At 34.4% G+C, this 6,855-nt stretch overlaps 1 pseudogene; it reads right to left on the bottom strand.

The window, feature by feature from the left end:
- Positions 1-5,706: 5,706 nt before the first annotated feature.
- LOC120241456 lies at positions 5,707-6,178 on the bottom strand (annotated as a pseudogene).
- Between the last annotated feature and the right edge of the window lie 677 nt (positions 6,179-6,855).

Below are 6,855 nucleotides of genomic sequence, written 5' to 3'. Positions count from 1 at the left end.
TTACTAATTCCTAATTCCTCAATCATGTATACTAAAAATAACTACCCTATGTGACATTAATGAGACATCATGATTTGTGTGTTTTTTGGACTAAGGGGTGGGAGGGAAGATTCTGTATGAATTCTGGGAAAGGTATTACTCATAATCATTGTTCTAATAAGCTGAAGTTGTATTTTCTTTACATCAGCAATTGAAAAGCCTATTACAAATTGATCAGCCTGAATAATGTTATGTATAGAGTATATCTAATTCATTTACAGATACTCAAACTTACATTATAACTACTATGTTGTTCCCCTCTTCTTATTTCCTAGGAGACTGTCTCTAGAAAGATATTCTTGTATTATTTTTTTATTTTTTAAGTTCTTTATTTTGAATGTTTCTTTATTTTTGAGAGAGAGAGAGAAGGAACAGGAGAGGAACAGAGAGAGAGGGAGACACAGAATCCTAAGCAGGCTCCAGGCTCTAAGCTGTCAGCACAGAGCCCAACACAGTGCTCGAACTCACAAACTGCAAGATCATGACCTGAGCCGAAGTCAGACGCTTAACCAATTGAGCCACACAGGTGCCCCTTGCATTATTTTTTAGATTGCCATTCCTAACAATGAGCTTGTGTGTATATGTGTGTATGTAGGTATATATATCTATATATTATAAACAGATATTCATATATATACATATATATAGTATATGTGTATATATATATAGTATAAACAGATATTCATTTATATACATGTAGTATAAACAGTTTCTGTGTGTGTATGTAGGTGTATATATCTATATATTATAAACAGATATTCATATATATATACATATATATAGTATAAACAGATATTCATTTATATACATGAAATGCAAAGGATTTATTAGAGGCTATATAAATAGTTTAAACTTTAGTGAAAATCCATGAAGGTATTCATTTGGCCTTCTCTGGACCTTATGGTTTCTACATTCACTGCCATCAAGTGAATATTGATACCTTTTCTGAAATTTCTAGGACCAGCATATCAACTTTGGCTTAGGTAGCTAAAACTGATTCAATCCCTAAGAATATTCTAAGAGTATAGTAAAATGGTCCAAGTCATTATTAATTTACTTTATTCATCAAGAATAGGCTAAAAAACAAGAAAGAAATCTAAATTCTGAACAAAGGCAAATAAAGAGGATAAAAATCACAAAAGCAGTGCCCAGGTCTCCAGTGTTTTATTTAGAATTAGTCTGTACAATAAGCCCATTCCCACCAGTGCCATATTGTATTCCATACAATACCCATGCCCACTCTCCCTGCTTACATTCTCTGAGCCTCTGAGGAAGATGTGGGTAATTGAAGGAATTTATATCCTTAGCTTGAGGAGAAAATAACCTTGCTCTAACATAAAAGGCTCTGAAATAAATATATCTAGGATGTTCTTTAAAAGATATATTATAAATCAACACACAGCTTCTAGATTTTCAAGGGTTAAGACTGCAGTATTAATATAACTAAGGGAAAAATATCAGTCACAATAAGATAATAACAGAACCCTTCATAAAGGGGAGTTATCAAAGCCTTGCCAGGTCCATCAACATTAATTAAATATCTTGTCCTATGGCAGATTTATCCCTATTATGGGAATAGATGTATTAGGATATTGGAACATAAAGCTATTACCCATTAATGTCATGTAATTCATTGTTCTTGCTCTCAATCCAAACCTACCAAACATTTGTCTAATAACTTAGGTAGTTTCCTTAGATCAGGCCGATCAAGCTTCATAGACATTGAGTCTGTTGACAATCACATTTCTCATTTTAATTTAGTGCATGAGTCTTGATCGATATAGTTCACCATATTATGGTTGAATCTCTATGAGTCATTCAGTTTCAGTACTGGCAAAATAACGTTTCTGGACCTACCTAATTAAGGTCAGGTAAAGGATCAGGTAAATACCATTTTACTCAGCCTCCTGAGTACATTTTTTCAGTTCAAATCCCTGAACTCACTGCCCACGTACCTTTAAAATGTCAAACTCCTACTTTGTCGGTAATGGGTATTAAGTGAGATTATGTACAAGTTTGGCCCCATGCATTTTACATATGGCTTATGTACCTTTACATCTCTTTCTGTACTTGAGAGCTCATTTTCAACAGTGGCTTTAATATTGTAGCACGCTGGTGCTATTACTATCACAACTGGAAAAAATTCAAAGCACTAAACTGAAGCTATATGGTATGCCAGTCTGTTGTAGTTCTGATAGAATATGATTTTTATTATAAAAGTAAAATGCATGTTTAATCCAGACACATAAAGCCATAAAAAGGGAAATTAAAATCACTCAGAGCCAGTAGAGCACTGATAAATATTTAACAACTGGCTCTTTGGGGGAAAAATGTGTGTGTTGATAAACTTATGTAAGTTTATATTAGGGATTTGTTCTTTTGTCAGGAACTGCTTTTAATAGGAAAAAATTAAGATTGTTTTTGTGAACTTTTGATTTATAAAAATTTTGTTATGAGAATGTGTTGTTAGTCTGTTTCATTTTTATCTGAACGCATAAGCTCTGCTTTATTATTTTCTCTTGGCATTTTGGTTTTTTTTTAATTTTGGAAAAATTATCTTCAAATATGTTTTTCATTGTTTTCCTCTCTCTGTTCTTTCTTCTGATATTCCCATTAAACACATTTTAGAGCTATTCAGTCTACCCCCTCTGATGAACTAGTGGTTGTACTTCTTTACTTTCAGGATTTCTGCTATTTGAGGATATAGCCTTTTTTTTTTTTTTAACTTTTGAAGGAGTTTGGGGGCATTCTGGGTAGTGGTTGAAAAAGTAGGTATGACAGAGAGGACTTGGTCTCTGATATTCTCAATGACTGTAATTCTAAGTGTTACTTGATACCTAAATTCTCGATTTTCCCTGGATCAGTTTTTAAACAGGCAGTATCATTATTTCCTGTACTCATTTGATGTTCTTTGATTGCTCCTTTATTGTAATATCACTATTACAATATTATTGTTTCTACTATTGCATATAGCAGCCTATTATTATTTCTCAGTGCAATATTTTCCAAATTATATATCTCTGAGACTATCAATTAAATGGTTTTAAAGTGATATTCAAATAAAAACTCCTTCAAGGCCAACTATTTCATTTTTCATCTCATTTTTATCATTTTTATTCTTATTTTATTATTCTTATCATTCTTATTTTTGTATTTCCTTGATTTAGTAGCACTAAACTATTTATTGATATTTATAAATGATGAGTCAGATTGATTAACACAGGTATGGAACCCTCTGCAGATATATATTTAGATATATCTAGATATAGATAGATAGATAGATAGATAGATAGATAGATAGATAGATAGATAGATGATAGATAGATAGATAGATAATAGATAGATGATAGATAGATAGATAGATAGATAGATAGATAGATAGACAGATAGATAGATAATAGATTGAATTTGCTCATGCATGGGTTTCTCTGCTGGCTCTGTGGATATGATGACACATGCTCTTTGGTCAGCAAGCTTTGTGTTAGATCATATAGAAAAGAAGAAGGCATCTCGGCGGCTCAGTCAGTTAAGAGTCCTATTCTTAATGTCATCTCGGGTCATGATCTCACGGTTTGTGGGTTCGAGCCCCGCATCAAGCTCTATGCTGACAGGGTGCAGCCTGCTTGAGATTCTCTCTCTTCCCTCTCTCTTTCCCCTTCCCACTCCCTCTCCTGCTGTCTCTCTCTCAAATATACATAAATAAACATTAAAAAAGAAAGAAAAGAAAAGAAAGCAGCTGCCAAAAATGTATAACTTTACTCTGGAAATGGAGCATTTTGTTTCTTTTACTACATCGTGGAACCAGTTTTCCTTCTCTTGTTGTGGGGATCTGGACTTATGCAGGATATGCTAAAGCTGTTTGTATCTTCCATGTAGTAAAATTCTTCAGTCTTACGTCTGTTAATTTGGGACATTTGTTCTTTGAGAGGCATTTCCCACCTTCATATTTCCTCTAGTTCTTTTAGAGATACAGTTTGACATTCCACCATGTGCACTATATACATTTTATTTGGAGTAACAAAGAATGGCTATATATATATTTTTTTTCTCCAAGTGATTAGCCAGTGACTTTCACACCATATATTAAATGGGTCACTTTTTTTGCTACTTTTATTATTTGCTTTTCCAGATGCTACTATTGAGGGAAACTGAGTAAAGGACACAAGGATCTCCCATATTATTTCTTAGGATGGCATATCAATCTACAATTATCTCAAAATAAAAATTTGATTGAAAAAAAGATGTTCACCTCAATGTTAAGTATTTAACTGCATGTTTACATTTGGGGAATATTTTACTTTCTTCTTAATTTTTGTATTGCTTTAATTTTATGCCTAATTATATATTAGGTGTATACTCAGTATTGCTGGAGTCCAGCTCCAACAGGTCCAGGGGTCCCTGAAGGAGGGACAGTGTTGGCAAGAGAGGGATGAGAGAGTCACAAGAATCTTTCTGGTCACCAGGCAAGCATCTCTGCACTGACTGAGAACCAACTTTATTTTATGATTAAGTGTCTGGGGGACAGCACAGAAGTGGCATTCTGATGATAAATTCTTTGATCAGTAAAAATTTTCCAGAACATTGGTATGCATAACCTTATTATTAAGATTTAGATAAGGGTACTCATGCTCATCATATGAGGAAGGAAGGTATCTTTAGCATTCAAATACAGACAGGATAATGTTTTTTCACATAGTAAAGGCAAAAGTTAGTTCTTTGTGAGCAGGGATCAATGGACTGTTTATCGCTTCATGGGAAGTATTAAGAAAAACAGGCTTTTCAGGAAACACAATGTTTGCTCCCATAACCACAAAAGAAGAAGTTCCTACAGTAAGTTCCTTCAAGAGATGCAATCAGCATATCAAGGCCAGAATAAGTCACTCTGGATAAATCAACAAGGTGCCTTGGGGGGGTTAGTGCTCAAGCAGAAACAATTGAGTGGGGGTGGGTATCGGTTGTCATCTGACCACAAGAGTCTTGCAAACTTGCCTTAACCTCACAAGGAGTTTTCTCAACTAGTGAGTTCAGAATGGCTCCCAACACAGTATGATTTTTTTTGTTGTTTTTAGAAGAAAAGCAGACAACAATATGGAAAAATATAAATATAGAGAACACATAAATTATCAAAAATGTTTTGTGAATAAACTATAAATTTCAGATGGTAGTAGATAAGGTATTTTAATACAGATATTTAAAAATATATAATACAAGGTAAGTATCATAAACATGCTATGTATTATATACTTTTTATTTATAAACTTTTTTTTTAATGTTTTATTTATTTCTGAGAGAGAGAGAGAGACAGCGTGAACAGGGGAAAGAGGGAGACACAGAATCTGAAACAGGCTCCAGGCTCTGAACTAGCTGTCAGCACAGAGCCCTACGTGGGGCTCGAACCCACGAACCATGAGATCGTCAATTGAGCCGAAGTCGGACGCTCAACCGACTGAGCCACCCAGGCACCTCTGTATTATATACCTTTTAATGCTTTCCAGACTGCAGAATACAATTAAATACCAAACACAGAAACCAACATTCTAAGGTTGGTCAGAGAATGGAAGTCTTTTGGAAGCTCTCAAATTTGTCAAGTGTTTCATTTGGAAAAAATTTTTTCTTGAGTGGGAAAATAACTTTATTTTCTTTGAGGGTGTGGGCAGATGGCTAGTCTCAGAACTTCTGGAATTGCTTCCTGGTGCCAACATCCTTTGTGACTTTGAGCACATTGAAGTAAACAATCTTATATAAGGGCTGGCACTCGCCCACTGTGACAGTGTCTCTGATATGGTCAACCCTGAAACAGGGGGACAGGAGCATGGACTTATTCTTATAGCGTTTTTCAAAGCAGCTGTACTTTCAGGCGCAGTGAAGGTAGGTTCAGCAGATGATAATGGTCCTCTGCATCTTCATCTCAGTCACCATACCACACAGAATCCGCCCTCAGAGACATTACTGGTAAAAGGGAATTTCTTGTCAATGTAGGTGCCCTCTGTTGCCCTCTCGGGCATCTTGAAGCTCAGACCAATGTTTTTGTAGTATCGTGGGAACTTCTCCTTGCCAGTTTCTCCAGGAAAGATTGTGTTCTTATTTGAAAGATGGTTATTTGCTTTTGGTAGACATGCTCACTCTGAATGTCTGCCATCTTCCCAGTGGCCTGAGAAAAGGCAGGGAAATTTTAACTATAAAAAATAGCACAAAGTGTTTCCTTTTTTGTTAATTTAATAATCACTCTATTATTTATTCATTGTATTTCTTTAATTTAAAGAATTAACTTTGGTAAACTTTTAAATTTTGTTAGTGGCAATATACTTCAAGAAGAAATCTTTATATCCCTTGCTGTGGGCTACTGTGATTTTGGGATTAGTATCTGGAAACCTATTTTCACTTTTTTTTATAAAGGTGTTAAAAATAAATCTTCTAGTCAGAAAAAAAGCCTCATGGTTCAATGAATTAAACTGTTCTCTGTACCTAGCAGGCACCATAAATAATCCATTAAGGGTTTGAGGAACTTCATTCTCACATGCATTATATTTTATACCACACAGCTGATTTACTATATCACCCCAGGTCCTAAAAGATATGAAAACTTCAAGGTCTGTGTCAATACCAATAGATTCAGCAAAAGTTAGTTAGGTCAGGCATGTATTAGTTAGGAGTTAACAATTGTTCTTCATCACATTCAATATGGTAATTTTTTGAGATGAAAAATATGTTTTCTGTTTGGAAAACTCAAGCTATACTTTAAAATGTAAGAAATCCATAGATAAAAATATTACTTAAAATAACAAGAGCAGAGAAAAACAAAACAAAACAAACAAA

Source organism: Hyaena hyaena, unplaced genomic scaffold (assembly GCF_003009895.1).
Source record: "Hyaena hyaena isolate Hyena2069 unplaced genomic scaffold, ASM300989v1 scaffold_283, whole genome shotgun sequence".
Taxonomy (NCBI): Eukaryota; Metazoa; Chordata; class Mammalia; order Carnivora; family Hyaenidae; genus Hyaena; species Hyaena hyaena.
The sequence above is the reverse complement of the archived record's forward strand: the minus strand, read 5'-3'. Positions and strand labels throughout refer to the sequence as shown.